General features: G+C 32.3%; 1 protein-coding gene and 1 pseudogene across 4 annotated transcripts in view; both read left to right on the top strand.

The window, feature by feature from the left end:
• The window catches only part of CACNA2D1 (calcium voltage-gated channel auxiliary subunit alpha2delta 1), a 688069-nt gene that overhangs the window by 206500 nt on the left and 456597 nt on the right, over positions 1–24972 (top strand). The gene's annotated exons all lie outside the window — the stretch shown is intronic.
• Positions 16279–16665, top strand: LOC127564748 (trafficking protein particle complex subunit 2-like; annotated as a pseudogene).

Below are 24972 nucleotides of genomic sequence, written 5' to 3'. Positions count from 1 at the left end.
AATAGATCAATCAAAAGATAGATAGATGGATAGATAGGCAAATCTATCTCTCCCTTAACCATTACCATACCCTTCTGTGAGGTAAGATCGTACAGTACAGATTCTCTCACACCTTACACTGAGGAAGCTGAGATTCACAGGGAGCTTGAATAATAAGGTCAGTGGTCACACATCTTCTTATTGATTAGCAGCATGAATTCAACTAAAGTCTTTCTTTATAGCAGATATGTAGGTGAAAGAGACTTCAAAAAGCATCAAAGCCATTTAACAGAAGACACCTTGGATCCAGAACAATGAAGTGATTTATTCAAAGAGATAGATACAGCTAGTAAATAAATAACAGACTTGGAATTGTTACCCTCTGATATTAAAATAGAGTGCTGCTAATTAGAGATTTGTTCTTTTACTCCTTTCTTAGTCATATCAATGGTTCAGTTTTGGGGGAGGAAGTTTTGAAAATGTATCAGGAATTTTTCTTATGCAGCATGATAAATGTGGAAATATGTTTAGAAGAATTGCACAGGTTTAACCTATACTGGATTATGTTCTGTCTAGGGGAAGGGGATGAGGGAAGAGAGAGAAAAGAATTTGGAACCAAGGTTTTACAAGGGGGAATGTTGAAAACTATCTTTGCATGAAGCTATTATTTAAAAAAAAAAAAGAAAAATATATCATGAAAATTTTTTGATATAGTGTTGAATTGTGGAACAGAGAGTAGTAATGACTGATGTATAATGCTTTCTTCAGTGCCTGAAATAAAGTATTTGTATGGCTTCCTGATTTTTCATAGTGCTAAGTATATTGGTTCCCTTCAGGGAGGTCAAAACACAATTACTGGGCCATGTTTCTATGAATGTATTATGCAGAAAGAAGAAAACAAAAGATTGCACTTTGTTATAAGACCTTAATTAAGGCCCTTTTTGGGCTCTCTGAACACTTGACGTGGTCTGAAAATAAACACTGTTTACATGGAAACCACAAGTAGATTCAAATTGAAGTCTTTGTTAGCTGAGTTCTGGCACTTAAATTCTGAATTTCTTTTAGGTAGATTTTTAGTGGCAACATTAAAAAAATGACACTTTTATTTTAAAATAAGTAAAAAAGAATAATAAAGAACAGGATATATTATTGCCCACTGTAGAATTGATTGAGCTTTCAAGGATTGCAATAGTAAACCTGTTCTTGGAAGAAATGCCAATTTTACTCTCATGATATTTTTCATATGAATGTCTAATATCCACATTAAATGCTAAAATAATTACTATTAGATTTATCACTAGGAGATGGCATTAAATGATTTACATGTAAGACATGTATGACCTGGATTCCAACCTGGAGCCTCCAACATTTTTCTCACCACTCCATAAATGTGTGATATGTAAAACATAATTAAATATATCTAAGGAGTTGGGGCTAAATAAAGTAATGGGTCAGGGGTAGTCTAGAAAATTCTCTGCATGGCATTGGAAATATAGATTCTCACAAAATGATTCACTTCTCCAGCTCGAAATCTAAAAATTAAGATATTCCCTTTAATATCAAATTAGGCTGAGCCTTTTTAAAAAAACAATTATTCAAGCAAAATATAATGCAGAACTGGGAAGCAATGGAAAGGAAGAAATTATAAATATATTGAATACAAAATATTCGTGCCTATTGGAGATCTGAGAGAAGGCAAAGGGTATGAAGTAGGTGCCAAGGTTTAATAATTGGTGGAACTGACAAAAAACAAGAGGCAAGCTGATCCAATTCTGAGCTGTGTTTTTGTTTTTAATAGGATTGCAAGACTTGGACATAAATAACTGGAATGATGAAAGACCTTTAGTGAAGAAAGTTCGAATCAGAGAGGAGCTCAGTGCCTGAGTCTACAAATTTTTATTAGTGCTATTTAATAAAAAAAATAAAAAATAAAAAAATAAATAAAAAAAGGATTGCAGAGAGGCAAATAGCATGTCTAATTCCCAAAATTCCTTTAGTGGGGAATAATAAAACCTTTAATGTACACGAATTAGCTGTAAAAGGTTTAAAATTTAAATGCCTGAAAAAAATGTTCTGACATGTTGACCTCAAATTATAATAAGTCTTTCAGCCAGTTGAAAAGGACGCCTGGGACTCTTTCTTGTTTTGATAGTAAGAAAAAGGGTATTGAGACTTGACTGACACTGAAAAATCTGAGTGCCTGACATCCAGTACAAATGAGAAAGAGCTTGTTTATCTTCAAATTTATATACACAAGTATAAACCATCACTAGATGTGTTTTTATTATGTCACACATAGGCACACTAGAATAAATGAACTTGGTCCATGATTTGGGCCAGATGTAGTAAGAAACTAGATTTCATGCAGTTATTTAACACACATGATTCCTTTGCTTAGAGCCAGAGTTGCCAAGCTTTCAGAATTGGGGTTTTCTTCTTTATTAGAAGGTTTGGGATCCTATCTGCCCAAGCATCAGAAAGTCAAAGCTCTCTAAAAGGCTCCCAGTTTAAAAAAAAAAAAAAAACTGGTCCAGATATTAATTTGGATTTACAAGCTCCTCTTTTAGAATGCAAATATCTCCTAGGAATTAAGTCTATCAGTCATTTGTAGGGACTTCTGTGTGAATTACTTTAATCAGATAATCAGATTACTCTTTATTGGGAAAGAAAATAGAGATGAATTCCACTGAATGGATTATGAGTTTTGCTATCTAAAGACTGAGAGAAATAACTGGAAGTACTTTTTGAGTGTGGGACATTTGGGGATAAAACCCTCAGTACCTTGTGAAAGATGGTGAAGATTGGGACCTGGAGAAGGGTGGTCAATACAATTATTATATTTTCCATTTTGCACATGACAAAATTGAGTCAGAAAAATTGAGTAATTTGCCAAATACCACTAAGTGACCAAATTATTACTTTTTTTTTTCTTATTTGTATCTCCAGCATTTATCATAATGCCTGGAACATAGTTATCACTTAAGAAATGTTTATTGACTACAGTTGCTGGGTGTGAGATTTGTGGAGAGAAGCCTACTTGTGCTAGAGCCACTATAGCAGAGGAAGTGAGTCATCTGTTAGCTCATTTCTTTTATACTAATAGGTTTAATAGATAATAACAGATTCAATCATATAGATAAGAGATGTATATATAGTCCTCCTACCATGCATATGGGGCCCATATAGGAGAGGAAGTAAATCATTGTTAACTCACTTCTATATACTAATAGATACAGAGATGAGATAAAAGGATAATCCATATAAAACCCATTCATTTCAAGTGTATGTTGAATTACATATCCATTTCCTGCCCATCAGTTTCCAGGGAATGCCTTAGATAACTTACTCACTTTGATCACTATCTTCCAGGAACTCTCTTTCTACCCTCTACCAGCTGGATTAAGGTAGTTTTAATTACCCTAGAGAGGCTAAAGCTCAAGTTATACCTCCCTCTGACTATACTGATGTGACTTTTTGGTCATCTAAGAACATAAGATAGTCTAGTCATGTGGAGGTAGAGGGCTTTCAGACTTGGGGTGTATTGAATCATTGCATCTTGCTCTGTAGAGAAGAACGCCATAAGAAAGCGACAGGGAATGAAGCAGCTGAAGCTAAGTACTCTAGTATTTTTGTTGGATGACTCCTCTTGACTAGGCTAAGTAAACCTCCTTTTGTTGACTGTTGAATGAACTACAAATATCCCCATTTTGTTCTACCATACCTCACCTTAACTTTTGGCCAGTGTATCTTTTCTTTCTGTAATATATTTTTCCTTGGTGACATATTTTACTTCTGTCCCTTTTCAAGGTACTTCATTGGTTGTTGATAAGGACAGCTCCCTAATTTTTTTTTAACAAGTTATGCTTATTGACTAGGTGTTAAGCTCAGGTATTTTAAGATTCAAGGAATATAAATATCACTGTCCTATAACTTCCAATGTCCTGCACAAAGTCCTAGTAGTTATAAGTGAACTATAGACAGAAAAGCAGAAGAAATAAGTAATAATTTGGTCACTTAGTGATATTTGGCAAATTATTCAATTTTTCTGACTCAATTTTGTCATGTGCAAAATGGAAAATATAATAATTGTATTGACCACCTCAAACATTAGTGAGGGAAGCATTTTGTAAATCATACTACTGCATATATATCAGCTATTTTCACGTGCTTTTAAAAGATTGGCTCCATTTCTAATTGGATATCAGGGTCTCCAAGCAAAAATAAAAATCAAGCAAGCACACAAAAAAGTGATTACTGATTGTGGGAGACAGATCATATATTGAATAACCACTTTGAATTTTTATTATTTTATAAATTTGTAGTGAAATAATGATAGTTTGCATATTTAGAAGAAAATAAAGAGTACAAATTATGAACTTTGAAAATTTTAGTTCTGAACATTCCCATAGGGACATGGCTATTTATTAAAAATATATTCTTTTTTTCTTCTGAGGTCCATATAAAAGAGGAGTTATATTTGTGACAGAAAGAAGTTTGTCTTTTGTTCTGTGATATCATTCAGTTAAGGCTTTCAGACATCTTCCCATATAGATGAAAAATGTTTTCTATCTCCTACCCAACTTATATTAATATCCAAAGAATTTTGGAAGCATGTCCTCTTGAAATCTTACAATGTTGAAGTTACCTACTTGTAAGGTGAATTTAATCAAGTTCGCAAAACCCAAACAAACCAAAAATAACAGAACACTCAGTTAAAGAAATTGGCAAACTAGAGAAGGTGATTGAGCATATTAAGTCTGTCTAGACACTCAAAACAAATGCCTCATGTAATATAATTTTGATTTGAGGATAGAAAAGGGGATAGAAGTATGATGATATAATTTAGTGGCTTAAAAATTTAATTGTAAATATCTAGTCCATCATGTCAAATTTATTCTGGAAAAAAATCAATTCAATTTTATCAAGAGAGAAAATTCTGTTAATTAGTGTCTACTAATAGGTATCACTATGAAAACTAATGAGAACCTTCTATGTCTCTAGGACTAGGATATTACTGATAAGATATTAACTGATTTCTCCTAATCATTGTGCTTTCACATGTAGCATATGTGGGCTCTAATCTGTTAAACGGGATAAAATAACTGCTTGTGGAAAGTAATTACAGGTTCTTAATGGAAATGACAGTATAAAGCCTGCTACATGGTACTTGTCATACTAGCAACAATACAAAAAGCATACAGAAGGCCCTGGGTTCTCTACAGAAAGACCCCTTCTGGAGATAATGATACACCAGCTTTCAGAGACTGATAGAATCAGATAGCAACCTGATAGGGGGTGCTGCTTTCACCTTGGGTGAACAGCTGTGAGAGCTATTCAAGAAGAGCAGAGACAGTAAAGAGAAAGTGTTAAACAGTGGATAAACATTGCTGAGTCCCCATCCTGAGCAGGGCTCTGAATTTAAAATAACAGTAGGGGAAAAAGGAAATAGGGCTTATTGACTTTCCAGTTATTTGGGACAGCAATTATACATAGTTTTAAATCCAGTACTTTTCAGGGAGTCACTCTACAAAGCCAAGTTTCTTTCTAGAGATTGTAAGTAAATTCTGATGTTTAATTAAAGTAATAAGGTTTACACTGCAATTTAATTGGCAGAACCAATGATCTGTCTATGTAATGGCAGAAGCTGTGAGTTTACAGCTGTGAGAGGCCTTTATATCAAATTTGCTTAATACTTGCTTGTGAGCTCAGCTTATTGGCAAGTGATTTTCATTTAATAAACTTGTATAGTTGAACTGTGAAGGACACAGTGAGTGTTCTATGTATAATGTTCGCATCTCTCGTTTTCTTAAAAAAATGTAAATTCAGTAGCTACAAATGAAAATTGCCATTCTGCAGTGCAGGCAAAAGATCCAATCTCATTTTTGGTCTAGGTAGATACTTTATGCAGATTGATGCACTGATTTGGCCATGGAAATTAACTTCAATTAAGAAAAAAGGGAAATTTGTGGCTGAGCAGTGCCTTGGTGTGATTATGATTGTATAAACTGAGTCTGGGCCATAATACCTCTAAATGATGTATAATTTCCCAGTAGTTCTAATGAGCACTTCTTGAGGGAATTATATTTTGGTTGCAGTTATTGGAAGGAAAATTGTATATAAAAAAGGATTCTAGTTTTAACATTGGGGCGTTTTACCTATAAGAAGGTAAGGCTCTGCTTGAATTTGTATTCCCAGCACTTAGCACAGTGATTGGCACAGCACAATCTGAACCAAAATGCCAGCAAGGAATGATCAAAGTATGAGATTTAAATTAATGATAACATAGCACATTGACAAGGACATTAATAGTTTGGGATCAGTGTTAGTTTTATTTTCAAAACTTTGAAAACATCTTAAAAGCATCAATTTTTATAAGGAAATGTCCTTAAGTAATTTCATGATAAATCATTCTTCTAAATCCCACTTTACAATTAGACTATTTACAATCCTCGATTTCACTTGGCTTGGATTTGCCTTCAATAAATTTTAATTCAATAAATATTTACTGAGTCTATTAGTCAACAAGCCAATTAGTCAACAAGCATTTATTAAATGCTTATTCTGTGCCAGTCTCAACTTTAGAGATTCAAAGACAAAAACACAAAATGGCCCCTATCCTAATGATATTGTATTCTACTTTAGGTGGCAGAGGACAGTTTGCTTGGAGAGAATACAACATGTACATCATTAATTGAATTTAAGAAATTTTGAGACAAGAGAGTAGCAATGGAATCAGCAAGAGACTTGCCATACAAATGGCATCTCAGATGAGCTTGAAAAAAGCTGAAGGATTCTATTAGAAAGCAATGAGGTGAGAATGCATATCTAGAATGGAGATGAGTTTGTGTGAATGAATGGAGATAGGAGCTGGAGTTCTAGTTATATCAAGCTGCCAGTTTGAGCTGAAGAGTTTATAGTTTTTCATTAAAAAATTCAAGATTATTTTGTTCTCCAAATTTCTCTTAGTTATTAGCTCAGAAATCTTATTTAACATTCCTAGAAATTACATGGGACATTTCTGTTTAATAGTATGGAAACATTGAAAGCTTTAATATTTTACTAAGATTGTTTGACTGACAATATTGTTTGTTGGATAGGATTCATTGATGTTATCCTAACAACTTACATTTAATGAATTTTAATATTTTATTTATGTTTGTGCAAATTAAGTTTTATATTTCGTTCTGACACAGTAAATACCTTCTGAAAAGTGCCAAATAAATGAAGTCTTTTATAGTTTCCCTGAAAAAAAATAGTTTCTTATAATTAGTAGAAAGTGCAGATGTATCTTGACTTTGGCAATGAATATGTGGTGCTCCAAAGCTTATTTAGACACACATTCTTATCTGTTTATGGTCATTATTTTTCAAAACCATTATTAAGAAGACCTTGTTTTCCTCTGTACTTCTCTAAGACCAAACAGAATTTAACCAGTTGAAATCATGATAAAACAAAAGGACTTTCTCTTAAAATTGAAAGCAAGATAAACAACAAAAAAGCAAATAACCAATCAATGATCCCAGAACCCTCTTCTCTAAATGACTTTTTTTACTCCAGAGCAGGCTCTGTATACAATAAATCACACACAAACAGGTGTTAAAGAAATACTGGGAAAGTCTGTCTAATTACTTTCCTATTGACCTTATTTCAGCAGCAAAAATCTTGGGATCAGTGATTTCTAAGAGTAGCAGTAATGGAGAAAATTGAACCTCTTTGTACTGTAGCAGACTAGAAAAGCAGTGGCTTCTGAAGAAGCAACAGTTGCAGCATTCCTGAATTCCCAGACAGGTCTTCAGAATGCTATTTGTCACAATTATCATGAAAGACAGGAAGGAATGCTGAAGTTCAATGCACAGGTACTATTTTTTTCTCTCCATCCTCATATATATATATATTTTTCTGGCACAGCCCTAATTTTTTTCTGGCTCAAACTTGAATTCTCCTACCGTTCACTTCTTAAGACTGATGCCCAGATTTCCATTGGGTATACTACAATTACTTCCACTCTCATCTCCTATCTCAGGATATCCATGGGGAGTTGTCCTAAAGTTGGTGCTTGGTTTTGGCTTGTGGAAAAAAAAAATATTGTAACAGGTATTGACCATTGTATCTGACAAGAGTTTTGTTACCTTTTTCTATTGTCTCCTTTCATATTGTTTCGTTCATTATATACATTATTATTTTGACCAGAGCCAAAATATCTCCCTACATTGGATGTAATAAATTTAATTTTTTCTGTGATCTTTTCACAATTTATTTGGGCATATATATAATACAGCAAAAAATAAGCAAGAACTTTTCTATCTATCTAAAATAGGCCCAGCTGTGTGCCAGCTGCCATGGAATAGAAAAAAAAAACCATAGAAATAGAAAAATAAATAGAAAAAAAAAGCTTATCATCTAATTGGGATCATAATGTACAATAAAATGAAATTTTATAACCCAAAACACAATAAATAACAAAGTTAAAATTCTATTTTGTGGACAAATAAGTATAAGCTGCAAAAGGAAGAAATAAAGATAGGTTATAGTCAATAAAGCAATGATGGAAGTGACTAGAGTTCTAAAAAGTAAGGTAGATGGAACATTGCATAGTGCCAGGCCTGAAGTCAGAAAGAATCATTTTCCTAAGTTCACCTCTGGTTTCATACACTTATTAGATATTTGATCCTGGGCAAGTCATTTAACTCTGTTTACCTTGGTTTCCTCATCTATAAAATAAGCTGAGAAGGGGAATGGCAAAAGTAAGATTTGTAGTGTTTACTGATTCCCAAAGTATGAATGTTCACCCTGAAAATTTAATAATTGACTTTGCTAGCCTGTTCTACTTCAACTCAGCCTGTTGTTGCCAGCAACATTCCCTTAGATGCCTTCCTTAAGATTGGTATTGATTTACTAATCAATGTCCTTTAGATGGGATCAGCTACTAATTCAACTATCTGTTTTATCACTCACCCAATCAATAAACACTTATTGCTTACCATACATTACTGAAGAACAGCAGGAATATAAAGAGAAAAAGAACAGAAAATGAAAAAAATAGCTTCCACCCTTTAGGAGCTTATATTCACATTTCTCTGTCTCTTTTACAAGGGTATCATGGAAGACTTTAGTGAAATCTAGTTATTCTATATCTGTGGCATTTCTTGATAAACTAGTGACTTTTCCTTGAACACTATAGCCAACTCTACCTCTAGTTCAAATTACCCTTTCTCAAATTTTTCATAGATCTTTACTTGTACCTTTGCAGTCATCATAGTTATGTATGCCTCTTTACTTCCATTAGATTATTAGGTTTTTAAGAACTTGATAGGAATCCATGTAATGGTTATTTTGACATCTGTAGTACCATCTGTAGCACAAAGTAGGGGCAGCTTGGTGGTACAGTGGATAGAGTGCAAGGCCTGAAGTTACAAAGCCCTGAACTCTCAAATCTTTCTGGGCAAGTCACTTAATTTGTTTCCCTATATTTACTCATCTGTAAAATGACCGGGAGAAGGAAATGGCAGACTACTTTGATATTTCTGTCAAGAGAACCCCAAATGGAGTCAGGTGAAATGAGGCACAACTGAAAACAACAGTGACAACAAGCAAAAAGGAAATAAAGACAAGTAAAATTAGACTCTGCAGGGAATGGTATGGGAAAAATTGGGAGGAGAGATTGCTATTAGGAAATTCTAGTCATCTGGATATAGCATGTAGAGAAGGTATGAATAGAGTAAAAAGAATGATGAAAATTTTGTAAGAAAGAAAAGAACTATAATGATTATTATTAAATGATTTGTTATTAAATGATTTGGAGAACCATGACATTTAGAAATGGTACTGAAAGATCAATTGGTCCAACTTCCTGTATTTTACAGATCTATTTTCCAATGAGAAATTGCACATTATCTTCTGTTCTTTCATAGTTTTTTTTTTTAATTTTGTTTTGTCATAGAGTTATGATTTCACTTCTTCAATTCTAATTTTGTACTTTTCCCCATTTTTGGCCAATTTTAATTTTTTGGGAGGGGGGGAATTATTTTTCTTAGAAAAATTTTGTTATCTTTTTCCATGCCATTGACTCTTTTTTCATAATTCTCTTGCATTAGCTCATTTGTGTTTTCTTATTTCAGTAGCATGTATGCAGGTTATTAAGGGTTCCTAGTAATTAGTGAATGCCCTTTTATCTGTTAGTCTATTTTCATCTTTTTTATCTCACCCATTTCATGATATTTCATTTATACCATATTTATTTGTCTATTGAGGCATCTAGGTATCTGCCTGAGTGTCTATTATATAACATTTTCCAAGAGCACTAAGAAAATTGCTGCTATATAATTCTACTTTATGCTAGAATATAAATTAAGACATTTCTACATGGCTAATTTTGCTTGATGAAGGATTATTGGGAGAAAAACATTTACCTTCTGTTATCCTGATAATTGTCCTTACAGCAAAAGAGTGAGGCATTTGGAGTCCATAGCTTCTTAGGTTAATCTGTGTAGAGCACATAAAGGTATCTTGTGATTAAAGCAAACAGGCAGTAGAAAACTGAAATGTGAACTGCTGGCTGGTGTATTATCAATCTGCTATGCCAAGCTTCAATGCCAGTTTGTTGTTTTGGTTGAAACAGAATGCTCAGCAAGCTCTGCTCTTTGAATTATTGATAGGCCATTTTGTTCAATATGAAAGGACAAATAAAATTTTGAATAACTATTTCCAGTTAGCCACAGGTAAAGGTATCAAGCTCTCTTAGCTAAATACAAAGGAATATTCAGTTTCTCTGATTATAGTTACAAACAAGCCAGGTCTTTTGTTTTGTTATTCAATTGCTCTTTCATGGTCCTCAGAAGACATATAAAATGAACCTTAAAAAAAATCTTAGATTGATCCATTAAAGGAATTATTTTATTGTGCATATTTAGGTTTTAATCATAAATTAAATTTTATGGTTTATTGTTGAGATGAGTTTTTGTTGTTGTTATTTTTCAGTCATTTTTCAGTTATGTCTGATTCTTTGATCCCATTTGTTTTGTTTTGGCAAAGTTGCTAAAGTAGTTTGCCATGTTCTTCAAGAGTGAGTTTTAAGATTTCTGTAAAAGTCAATTAATGATTAATCTTTCTAAAACAAGCTTCCAATGGGCAGTTTTTCATTTAATTTTGAGGAATTGTGTTTATATGCAAAATAAATGTTTCAAGATGGGGGATAGTTCTGTAGTTTTTTTTTCTTTATGAATTAAGCATGCTATTCCTTGTTTTTGTCCAGTGTCCTGCTCATATAGGATTTGGTATTCCTTAGATTTCAGTTAAAGTAAATATAATCATATTCTACATCCGTACCACACCTATTTTTTCAAAATCGTTTCATGACATAGCTTCTGTGGGGATTTGTTTTGCTTTTTTGTGTATTTATGGAATGTGTGTTTTGGTCATCTGTTCCTTTTTTTTTAGGAGAGGGAGAAATTTTTAATTGAAAAAACATTTTTATAGATTTTTATTTACAAGATATATGCACGGATAATTTTTCAGCATTGACCCTTGCAAAACCTTCTGTTCCAACTTTTCTCCTCCTTCTTCCTCCCTCTCTCCCAGAGGGCAGGTAGACCAATACATGTTAAATATGTTACAGTATATGTTAAATACAATATATGTATACATATTTATACTGTTATTTTGCTACATAAGAAGAATCAGACTTTGAAATAAGGTAAAATTAACCTGAGAAGGAAATCAAAAATGCAGGCAGACAAAAACAGAGGGATTGGAAATGCTATGTAGTGGTTCACACTCTTTTCCCAGAGTACTTTCACTGAGTATAGCTAGTTCTATCCATTGTTTAACAAATGGAACTGATTTGGTTCATCTCATTGTTGAAGAGAGGCATGTTCATCAGAATTCATCATCAAATAGTATTGTTGTTGAAGTATATAATGATCTCCTGATCCTGCTCATTTCACTCAGCATCAATTCATATAAATTTCTCCAGGCCTTTCTGAAATCATCCTGCTGGTCATTTCTTACAGAACAATGATATTCCATAACATTCATATACCACAATTTATTCAATCATTCTCAAATTGATGGGCATCCTTTCAATTTCCAGTTTCTAGCCACTACAAACAGGGCTGCCACAAATATTTTGGCACATACAGGTCCTTTTCCCTTCTTTAGTATCTCTTTGGGGTATAAGCCCAGTAGAAACACTGCTGGATCAAAGGGTATGCACAGTTTGATAACTTTTTGAGCATAGTTCCAAATTGCTCTCCAGAATGGCTGGATGTATTCACAATTCCACCAACAATGTATCAGTGTCCTAGTTTTCCCACATCCCCTCCAACATTCAGCATTATCTTGAAAAAACATTTTAAAACTTAGATTGACAATTATTTATCAAACAATGCCTCTGTCCTGATTTAGGTAAGGCAGGATTTTTTTTTTAATTTCTAATTTACAAATAAAGAGTTTCCCAATAAAGAACTAGAGTCCATTTTCTTACTCTTAACTCTGTTTTTTTCAATAATTTGTATCCAGATCTGAACTGAAAAGCTTTTTTTTATTGTTGTTGTGAGGATTAAATGAAATGTTTTATAAGTTTAAATTAAATTCTGTTGTGTTAAACTCTTTATGGGACCACTTGGGGTTTTCTTGGCAAAGATATGAAAGTGGTTTGCTCCTTCCTGCTACTGTTCATTTTATGGATAAGGAAACTGAGGTGAACAGGGTAAATGACTTGCTGAGGATAGATAATATGGCTAATAAGTGTCTAAGAATAGATTTGAATTCAGAGAGATGAGTCTTCCTGACTCCAGCCCTAGCACTCTGTCCACTGTACCACCTACCTGATTTTATGGGTATAAAGTTCTTACTAAAACAGAGTGATATTAATAAGTCAGTAGTAGTTGCTATAAAGCTAAACTGATTTGTGTTTGTGCTGTGAAGAAAATGTCAAAAAAAAAAAAAAAAGTAAAGTGATACTCTCACTTTTTTATAATCTTGTCAAGGCCCAATCTTTGCTGCATGTTATGTCCCGCTTTCTAGAGCCCCCAATTTAAGGTGATAAAACAAACCGTTGCTTTCTAGAGCCCTCACACTGGGGTGATTAAGACATACCTTCCTAGTGGGAAAGTGATGAGGTGGGACTTCTGAGGATGGTAGAAAAATGGAGTCCCTTTATTTCAAGGGCTTTCCCCTTTTTATAATGTAACCAAAACAACACCGAGCATGTGGGACCACATAAACAACTTGCTATTGTATGTAGTTTGCCACCTGGTATCATTCTTCCACCTGGTATCACTCTGCTTCAATCTTAACACAGATTGTCACCTCCCCCTGACTTCTCAGGAAGGCCTAGAGCCCTTAAGGGAGATGGGGAGCTGAATCAGACATTGTCAGCAGGTTCCCTCTGGGCTGAAGGATCTTATAGTCTACCCAGAGTTTCCCCACTGACTATGACCCTCTACGGGTGGATAAACATATTTTTATTTATACCTAATTTCTCATTTCTTTGTTGTAAGAAAGAAATTGTCAAATCATTTCAATCTGAAAAGTATTTGTACAGTGATAGAAAAGATACTCAGCACCAGAACTTCTCTTCTGCTTTTTTGACAAATATGAAGACTTTATACTTGACTTCTCTTAAATTCACATTTCCACAACTTATAACTACTTGATTTCTCCATTCATCATTTCTTTTTTGTGTCATGTGAATAAGATCAATGAGCAGTGAAGGATAGAATAAGAAGACCAAAGTGAAGACTAGGCTTAGTAGATAACTATGGAAGACTGAGGAAAATTAAATGTAGACATAACAGATTCCAGAGTCAAGAAGAGACATGGGTCAGCAAAAAGTCATAGAAAGCAAAGGATGGAAGAATTCTGAGAAGGCAATCAAGTAGAATCACTCTTTGAAGCAATTGAAATGATTTTTTTCTGCAGTTGCTAGAAAAATCAAACAGAACTTGATCAGTCTCTCTGAAGTAATTCAGTTTCTTAATTTGATGACTTTTTAAAAAAAATGATTATGTGGTAATTCAACTTCACCCTAGAAAGTGGGAAAGGGTGAAACCAATGCATAAAACCAACATGGATAAAAAAAGCTTTAGGATATTATTTTCTTTATGTTTAATATTAAGGGATATTATTTTCTTAATATTGGAGGATGCACATTTGGATCTGAAATTGTGTGATGATGTGGTCATTTTCCAGATTGAAGAGCTGGTATGACAACTTCAAATGTGGTTTGCTAGCCCCCACCCTTTTAATTGCATTTTATTTCCCTCCCTCCTTTGCAACTATGACATCTGTAAGAGATGTTCCCTCCTTTTCAGGAGTTTCAAGATGGGGATTAATGGGAAACAAGGGGCTATTTACAAATTCTTCCTTCAAATATCTATTTTGAGGATTTTAAGTATAGTAGTTCATTGATGACAGTGAGGGTATAATATTGCAATATTTTGTAGTCTCTTCAGAGTTAGTGAACATGGACAAGACAATGGATCTTATCTCTTCTCTTATGGTTTGTGGGCTGTTGGGCCCAGATGGACATGTAGATGAAATTCTAATTGAGGGAATAAGAAAAGAGCTTGTATGATATTTAGTAGTGAAATAAAAAGAAAGCTGGAAACAGTCAATACAGACACTAGCCAATTGATATGCACAGACAGTTCTGCCTCTTGCAGTCCTTAACAGATGCTAGGAGAATGAATGACCTTGGGTTATCTCAAAGAGAGAATGAAAAACCTTACACTGATACTTATGACTTGTCTTCCCCTTGGGATTCTACATAGAAAATCTGAATCAATAGTGTAGTGAGGCAGTCTTAATAATCAACACAATACTAGGTTGTATTGAGATGTATGATTTCTAGGAATAAGTGTGTGATAGTCTTTCTCTACTCTTCTCTGTTTAAATCACATTTGGACCTTTGTATTCTATTTTAGGTTCCATTTTTTGAGAAAAATAGCTATAAGTTTTAGATAGTCCAAGAGGAGGGGAGGGAAAGTAGGTTTGAAAAGGGGTTTGATTCCAAAGTATATTAAAATGAATTTAAGAAACTGAGCATATTTAGAGAAAACAAGACTTAGGTAAGGATAAGCACATGATGAGCATCTTTAACTACAGGAAGAACCTTCACATGGAAGAGGATTTTGTTTTGTTCCTTTTGGCACCAGAGGAGTGAAAAAGGAAGAATTAGTAGAATTTGCGAAAGCAAATTTAGACTTCATGATAGGAAAAACTCTCTCACAGTTACAGCTTAATTGTCTGGGAGGTGGTGGTTTTCCCTATAATTGCAGGTCTTCAAACCGAAATGGATGTCCACTTATTCAGTAAGTTATATTGGCTGTTCTTTTTTATGTATGACTTGGATTAAGTGGCTATTGAGGTCCCTTCCAACTAAATTCAGAATTGTATGGTTGTTATTATGGGTGAAGGCAATTTGAAAGAGAGATTTAAAGAATATATCAAGATTTTCTTGCCAATGCCAAAAAAATTGATTATACTAAAAATTTCCTACAATAGTGCCAAAGTAAAATTGAGAGTAGTTCCATTTGGCATTATAACTTGAAATAGAGAACCAAAGAGACTTGGTTATGAATGCCAAATGAACTTGTCAAGCATTTCCCCCTGATTTGAAACTGCTGTGCTTCCTGACTTTTCTACTTAAAAAAAATAAACCTAGATACAGCTTTTTAAAATTACTTGTAAGCATCACAGAATCTAAGGTAGAAGTACAATACAAATCCAGAGTTAGTTCCATTTCCAGACATGAAACCATGGTATTAATAAAGAGATGGGAAGGGAATGGCTTAAGACAGGACATGTTGGAAATTGGTGTATTTTTCTGATGGAGTTTTTCACTTGTGCTGGGTTAATTAATTAACAGTTCATAATCTTAAATGCTACCTCTATCATTGAATAAATATTTTTCAGATTAAAATGATTTGTAGACTTTTATTTCCAGGGATATAGAAATTGATTATAAATAGAAATATTTTACTGTAAAGACATCTGTTGCATATACTTTTTTGGTAGTCATCATTAAAGGTTCTTTTAAAATATATATATGTGTGTGTGGATATTTATATATACATATTTAAATATATATTATATATATAAAATATTTGCATATAACTTTTCACTACCACTTTCCATAATGACTATTTCAAAGATTGGTGAAACAAAGATGCAGCCAATATAGAAAGTGGCAATGAAAAGTTAAGGGACAGGAGACTTAACTGTCTTGAGTAAGGAAGCTGTCTGGGGCAGTCAGTACAGAGGCCACCTCCTACCCATCGGACCTGTGCTTTGGAGACAATGTCTGGAAGGCTCTTCTTTGTATTTGTATGTCATGATAATTCAGTTTTTCAAATGAAATTTCTAACAGCTGTAAAAGTGAATCTAAGAATGATCATCATCATTTGAACCAGTTCATAGCTCATACAGCCCATGACCTAATAGTTGAAAATATTTGGCTGTCTTACAACATGTACCTGAAAACTGTGAATAAATTCAACAAGTGATTTATTTCTGCTTTTGTTACTGCAGACCATATGAGATTTATTATGCTTTATGATATGATAAGAAGATGGAATAAAAAATTTCTTTAGTGATGTCTACACTTTATATGTTAATTTTGCAATGAATTCATTTTATGAACCAAATTCACCAATTCAATCAAATACATTTGACCAAAAAGTATAAGTTGAATATAGAAAACTTCTAAAATACCATATGCATTATGACACAATCATAACTAAATGGTTTTGGGGAAAACTACAGATGTCTAGAAAAGTATTGTTGCACTCAGTATAATAAAAAGGAACTTGTAAATAAAAAAAAATTAGCGTACTTAATCAGGTCTGGAGATAAAATTTAGTAAATATTTATTTAGTTGATATAGATTCTACTTCAGCAGCAGCCATAGCTACTGAAAATTAAGAAAAGAAAGTTTGGCCAAATCTTTGACATTATCAAATGGTTTAACATCAAAAACTGATATAATTTTATTAATGGAAAAGACATTAATGGAGTTAAATTATCATCTGCTTTGATTCAGTACCATAAAGATCTCTAAGATTTTCTGTTTAATTTGCAGCTGAAGTCATTAATATATTTTGTTTCTCACATTAGAATATGAGCATCCTGAAAGCCAGGACCCTCTTAGTGTCTATCCCCAGCACCTGGTACAGAGGTTTGCATTTAATAAGCCATTGGAAATTTGGTGGTGCAGTGTATTGAGCTTTAGACTTGCAGTCAGACAGACTTGAATGCAAATACAGATTCAGATACTTAACTAAGTTTTTAACTCTGTCCTTCTGAGAATCAGTTTCTTTAGTAGTAAAATGGAGATTATAACACCTGTCTTATTTGATTGTTGTGAAGATCAAATGCAATTATGCTGATAAAGTGATTTGAAAGCCTTAAACTATTTTGTAATGCCTAGCCATTTTTATTATTGTTGTAGATACAAGAAAATTTATAAGTAATTTACATTAATGATATTTGCATGTCATATGTGGTATGATATATATATATATCATATTCATAAAATTTAAAAATGCTTATTGTACATACACACTAACCTGAAAGCATATTTGTGTGTGTATATATATTAATAAATATCTCATATATATGCATTCTGTACATGTGTATATGTGTATTCTGTACATGTGTCATATATGTGTATTATATGTGTATATATGCAGCGGAGATTACTTGTCCTATGGAAATGTGTCAATATATAATTTTGCATATTTTAAAAAGTTAACAAGTTAACTGCAACACAATCTAAAAGGTAGAATAGAATTCTCAAAGCCAAATTTTGAAAATTATTTTCCCTTTATTACTGAGATGATAGATGTGAATAGGTTCTTTGGTGAATCCTCTGGCTCAATAATCCCAGCATTTTCTTCAATGTAGGATTTGAGATACTATAAAGAAGTCTTTGGTATTGTCTATTTATAACACAGATTTACATTTTAAAAATGCATAAGTATTCTTAAATTACAATTATGAATTTCTTTTGATCAAGGCAAGGCGTGCCAAACTCGATGTTTTCTTTTAAAACAGTGAAAATTATAGAAATTTAAAATCTATAAAATTATATTAATTTTCTCCCTATATGTATGTACATATAAATATGTATTTATATATGTGAAATTATATCTCCAGCCCCCTCCTTAGTTATAATAATTTCTTTTATTGAATTTTAAAGAAACAGAAATGATACAACCTTAATAATAACTTGTCTATGCATGATTTTATACATTAAAGTAGTGTAGGAAAATTCTAAAAATAAATGCTAAGCACATTGAGTACTATTTGCAAACAGTCAGAGTGGGATTTTAACAGGATTGGTGCTGAAAAGCTACACAAGTGAAACATTTTTTAAATTTGTATCCAAAATGTTATTGAGAATGGTGTTTAATCCTACTCTGCAATTGCCTTGAATAAAGTAGATGAAGTGTAAAGGCTTATTTGAATTTAGCTAAATTAGCTTAGAGATTTCATCTGAAGAATTTGAGAGAGAATCTCCTATTTTTTATGTGTTAATTTCCTGGTAAAGTTGATTATCAATATCCATTTTAAAATAATGCTTAAATTAAATGTTTGAAATAAGTCATTTAAATAATCTCTACAAATAGAAGCAAACACAATATGTAATGATACTTTACATGAATCTATGTAATTATTATAATGATTCATATTATTAAAAATAAAATGACAAAAGCAGCATGAGGCACAATAAAATATTGCAATGTGGAAAGGAAACTGATAGGAAGCAAGGATCTTTGTTCGAATCTTAGTGCTGCTATTTTGTTACCCCTGTGAACTTGAGCAAGTTACTTATTTAACCTGTCAGAGTTGTGTTTTCTCATTTGTGAAAGGAGGGAGTTCTACCAGATGGCTTTGAAGGTATCTTCCCACTTGAAATTGATAATCCTATGATGGTGGTGGTGGTGCTCAGACGTTTCAGTTATGTCTCACTCTTCATGAACCCTCTTAAGAGTATTCTTGGCAAAGATACTGGAGTAGTTTACCATTTCCTCCTCTGGCTCATGTTGCCAATGAGAAAACCAAGGCAAATAAAGCTAAGCAATTTGTCCAGAGTCATACTGCTGACAAGAGTCTGAGGCTACATTTGAACTCAGATCATTCTGAATCCTGACTTGAAACTCTGCTGAGCTGTCCAATAATCCTTCGGTAAAAGCATCTTGACAAAAATACATATCTGTACTGTGACCCTCTTTAGATTTCTTTTCTCTTTGTTTACTTAAAATCTTGTATTCTTATTTTTAAATCAGAGCTATCTAAATTTGTTGTCTTATTAATCATTTTGTATGTATGTCTAGCAGTGATTATTTTATGTGTGTGTGCATTTATTCCTTTACATTGGTATGTTGCTATTTCTTCAATCATTTCTCAATTGTTGGGTATAGAGAATCATTCTATTTCCCACCTTAGTATTGTAAGTAAAGTAGGGTATTTTTGGAGAGATACACTTTTCCTCTTGTATAAGTACAGGAATGTGAAATGGTCCTTAGCGAATGGACTTCTGAATCAGGAAGACCTGGATTCAAGAACTACTTCTGCCATTTACTAGCTTTGTGACCCTAGGCAAGTCCCTTAATTTTTTAATACCTTCATGCAACTCTCCAATATGATAATTTACAGAATAGCTATAGAACTGCATCTTTAGAGGTATCTGCATGATTGATATGAGGAATTTTCTATACCAATGACGTAGCCTAGAACTCTTCCTTCCTTGATACCCTTCCTCTAAAAGAAAATTTTAAAATATAATCTTTGTAGTGACACACCCTGTTTTCTGAATCTTAGTTGAAATTGCCAAATGTATTTTAGTGAGATTATCTAGGCATTCAATTCTACCAGCAATGTAGCTGTTTTCCTACAGTATAATGTTATAGTATTATTGTATTTCATCTTTACCAAAAATGTTTTGCTGAATCTGTGCATGTAAAATAAAGACTCCAAATTATGCTTCTTTTATTTTTAGGGCATTAAAATTTCCAAGTGATTAGGAAAGAATTAAAATGGGTTTTAAAAAGGCTTTAAAAATATTCACAGTATTTCTAGACACAGGAAAATATCAAAAATATTTTAGTTGAGTATACTGACCTTTTTTTTCTCTACGAAATGAACTCAAAAAAAAGGTTCTTAGAATAATTTCAGACTTTGTGAAGTGTTTCTTTCTGAAAGTTTCTACAGTTGACCTTATGGTAAATTATGTATTTGTATCAGATAAATATCAACACCAGTGTTAATTTAATTGAGTTTTAAATCATCTAAAAACTATTTCCAAGACAATTATTTCTCTTAAGAAAGGCAAGTCATATCTGCTGTGATCTTTGAAGATGTTGATGCTTTATGATAATTTAGAACACTGGGTCCCTTATCATTTCTGAATCTGATTAAAGAGAAAACCCAACCAGATAGACTTCTCAGAATTGATGAGTCCCTCCTAAATTTTCCAAATGGAGTGATTGAATAGGGATCTACTTTTTCTCTGCAAGAGTGTATTATTAAGAATCCATTTTATGTCCAAAGTATTATTTCTACTTACTGATATTTATTAATGCTAAAACAACTAGTCGGTTTTACAACAAAATAAATTCATGTCTTAAAATTAGTGAGTGATTGCTTTATTTTTCCTACCTTCCTCTTGTTTATTTTGGCAGTGAGCAGACAGCTCTGAAGTCCTTAGAGTTGTATTATCCAAATTATGATGGGCAAAAGATTTCAGTGATCCTTTTTCTTTTCAATCCCTAGTTTGCGTTCTTTTTAAATAGGAGATAAAACATAAAATTGAGAAAATGCTTGCCATTTTAAAGAATAATTTAAGTAGAACAATATTTTTTAAACCCATCTGGTTTTTGGAAATAGAATATTTATTAAGCATACATATATGAGAGGCCCTCCTAATTTTCATATAGTACTTGGAAAAATTTTCAGCAAGAGCATTGCTTTAGAAAGTCGGGTCTTTAGGGAAAATATGATTTTCCCTGAAAAAAAGGTGATTTCTAAGAATTAATTTTTCTATTTTCTAGAGTAAAAATAAAATTATTTTTTATTAATACATGAAAAATATACCGATAAGACACAGATTGAAAAATATAGATTAATAATACATGGATCAAATTTGGCCCCAGATGCCTAAGTTTTAAAATAACTGATATTTCTTTTCAGAAAAAATTATAAGGCAATATTTCTGGGGAAATATATATGTGTGTATATATGTATATACATATATGGCACAATTGAGCATTTCAATTTGAGAAATGGTACCTTAATTTAATGAGCAGATGTTCAACTGTGAATTGAAAGACCTAGTGCAATTAAGAGATGGATGATGGTGGTAGGAGATCATTCACCCATGTATATGTTGACAGATCTACTTTGGCCAGCTTTCTGTATGACAGATGCAGTCGTATTTTGTGAAGTCTACCCAGTCAGAATAAAATTGGCAGCAGGACTTTGAATAGCTACATATGAGGTCTGAGTATAGGAGAAGGAAGGCTTTAAATATTTTTCCCTACTGTACTAATGCATGGATGTACAGTAAAATGATGTCTCCATTGGCCTGCTATGTAAATCAGCATTTTGATCTGTCAAGAAGGTATCTATCTTTTTCTCTGCCTCTCTAAGAAAGAGATTGGAGGAAAGGTTTGGAAACAAGGGAAATCTTGTCCATAAATATATAATTAAATATCTACTTAGGAGAATCTGTTGTAATTTAGACATTCACTTATATTTATAAGACATTATAATAAGAAACTTTAGGGAAAAAAACACTTCAGCTTTCCTCTACCATTTCCCTTGCATTTGTGAGGCAATCAATTTTATTTCAAAATAAAATCATGGATGAGGAAGCAGGTGCACCTAGAGTAGAGAAGTAGAGGTTTGAAATAGCAGTTCATTTATTGGAGGCAAAATTTGATTCAACTGATAGGCTTTCCCCTATTCTACCCCTCCCCTTTTCCAGTCTCCATTTCTCTTCAGGTCAGAGGCTGGTAACATAATTAAAATTTGAATTATTTATGAAGAGGCATTAAAGTGGGTGGCTTACAGATTAGTCAAAGACAGCAGAGCTGACACTAAACTGCATTTTCCCTTCTCTCTCACTATAAATGATGTCTTCAGTGCCTTAAAAACAACCACATGAAGCCAAAGCATTGAAAATGCATTGTAGCTGAAACAGTCCAATCTTTAAATATAAGAAAGAATATAAGATGAAAATGTGTGTCCAGTTCATACACAAACCAAAGGTTGAACATTTTATATATGCACAGATATGTAAAAAAATGTTAAAAAAAACTCTTAATGATAATTCAGTGATATTGAGAGGAAGATAACTACCTTGGGGGTCTCATTTTTGTGCAGATACATAAAGATCTGTCTATGTTTTATAGAAACATGTGTGAATGATTAGTTTGTTTTATGTTTGACCAGTGGCATGACAGCAGTTCAGAAACGTCTGTCACCAGTGTGATGAGACATGTAGGCAAAAGAAACCTAAATGCTAATCCCTACCTCCATCTCTCTTCTTTTCCTTTGGATAAGCTTTGCTTTTCTATCTGTAAACATCAACATCATTTTTTAATCTGCCAATTAAAGTGAGTCTGTGAGCTTAATGAAATTTTTGAAAACAGTGGGAATTGATATAATGATATCAAGAGAGCATAGTCTTCAAAATTAGAAGGAAATTTGTTTAAAAATAGTTAGAGATGGGTGTGTTATATCCTTGTCCTGATCTTATGTGGAAACAGTGAAGTGTGGTATATTTTATGTCCCACAAAGTCACTTTCCATTTTTCTCTTTGTATTCATATATATATATATATATATATATATATATATATATATATATATATATATGAATACAAGGAAATATATATATATATGAATACAAGGAAATATATATATATATATATATGAATACAAGGAAATATATATATATATATATGTATATATATATATATATATATATATATATATATATATATATATATATATATAGCTTGAAGGAAAAAGACTTGGTCTCATTAAAATAAATGTCCTTACTTTCTTTTGCTGTGCTTACGTGCAATTTTATTTTCTTTACTCTTTAACAATTTTAATATGTGCAACCAGCCATTCATATGTACACATATATATGTATATATACATACACATATTTGAAAAATGTATATACATAATACATATATGTAGTTGCTTAATGGCTAAACACATATAGCTCATGTTTGTATAATGCTTTATTCAATAATGGCCTTAAATAGCTTGCAAAGAGCTTTATATACTTTATTTCATTTATAATATGTTATATAGACCCTGAATGAATTGTTTTCCTTGAGTCTTTCATCAGTTTTAGTATGAAGCTTCAGGATATAGGCTTAGTTGTGTTGAAAATCAGTCAGATCTAGTTATTAAATCAGTCCTAAATAAATTTCCTGACTGCTCATTTTGCATCAGTTTATAGAAATCTTCCCTGGTTTCCCTGAAATAATCACTTTTGACTTAGAAAACTATATCCCTACAATGATCAACTTTGACTGCAAAGGACTGATGTTGATGAAGAAAACTCACAACATTATATTGAACTCAGGGTGCAGAAAAAGACATGCACTTTTGGACATGGATAATGCTTTTTGTTTGACTATGATTATTTTGTTAAGAGCATTTTGTTTCTTTTCGCTCTCTTTTGGCATTTTCTCCTTTCTCTTCCTTCACCCATACCCAGAAGAAAGATTTGGGAGGGGGAAGAATAGAGGAATTTTAATTGAAACCAAAACTTAAAACACACACAAAAAAACCCCACAAAAATAAAATGTACATATATATGAGGACTTTGAGTTTTATTTTATTTTGTATTTTTAAAATCCTCCATATGAGATATCAAATATAGGCTACATGCTGTTTATGTAAATGGGGACTATAATATTAAATCTTTAATACACAATTAACCCTAAAATCACATTATACAAGCCCATTCTTAATCTATTACATATAATACTTTATATGTAATTAATATTGAATAATAATATGTAATTAGATTAATATCTAATTCAGATAATCCTGGAATCATTTATAGAAGAATATGTATTATTATTGATGATAATTATTGTAGGACTATAGAGAAATGAAAAATCATCTTAGATGCAGAAATTAGTAATGCCTTAATTGTGGACTATAAACTTGGGCAAACTCCTTTAACCTACCCAGTTTCCTCATCTATAAAATTAAAGTTTTGGACTAGGTGACTTCTAAGTTTCCTATCTCTTGATCTATGATCCTATGAAATTCTAAGTCTCTTCCCATTACACTAATATGTAGCAGAAAGGTAAACAGTTTGAATAAATCCTTTTCAGAATCTGTTTATCTTCATGAACATTTAAGGTAAAACCTGTTATTTTAGTTCTTTTTGGTCTGAAAAGTACATATGAAACTTTAGAACTCTAAGAAATATTTATTTATAAGAAAGAAAATGGTTTCTTCCTCCTCAACCACAATAAAAATGACACTATAATGCGACAGTACACTAAAAGTTTGCCTCAGTTTTTCTGACTTTAAAATGGCAATAATAGCTTTTATCTCTAAAGGTGATTATTAAGATCATTTGAGATAATAATTACAAAATATTTACTTTTTTAGTGACATATAGCTTTATTTTGTTTTTCTAGGAAATTTTTAATAATAGGTTTTTATTTTGAAAATACATGCAAAGTTATTTTTCAACATTCACTCTTATAGAAGACTGTTCAAATTTTTTTCCCTGCCTTTTCCCTTCTTCCCTTCTCTATACAGCAAGTAATCCAATAATTTAAACATGCAATTCTTCTATACATATTTCCACATTTATCAAGCTACACAAGAAAAATCAGATCAATAAGGAAAAAAATAAGAAAGAAGAAAGAAAAAAAAGAAAATGAACAATAACTAAAAAGGTGAAAATACTGTTATGATTCACATTCAGTCTCTACAGTCCTCTTTT

This window comes from Antechinus flavipes, chromosome 5 (assembly GCF_016432865.1).
Source record: "Antechinus flavipes isolate AdamAnt ecotype Samford, QLD, Australia chromosome 5, AdamAnt_v2, whole genome shotgun sequence".
Lineage (NCBI taxonomy): Eukaryota > Metazoa > Chordata > Mammalia > Dasyuromorphia > Dasyuridae > Antechinus > Antechinus flavipes.
This window is presented reverse-complemented; position numbering and strand designations above follow the sequence as displayed.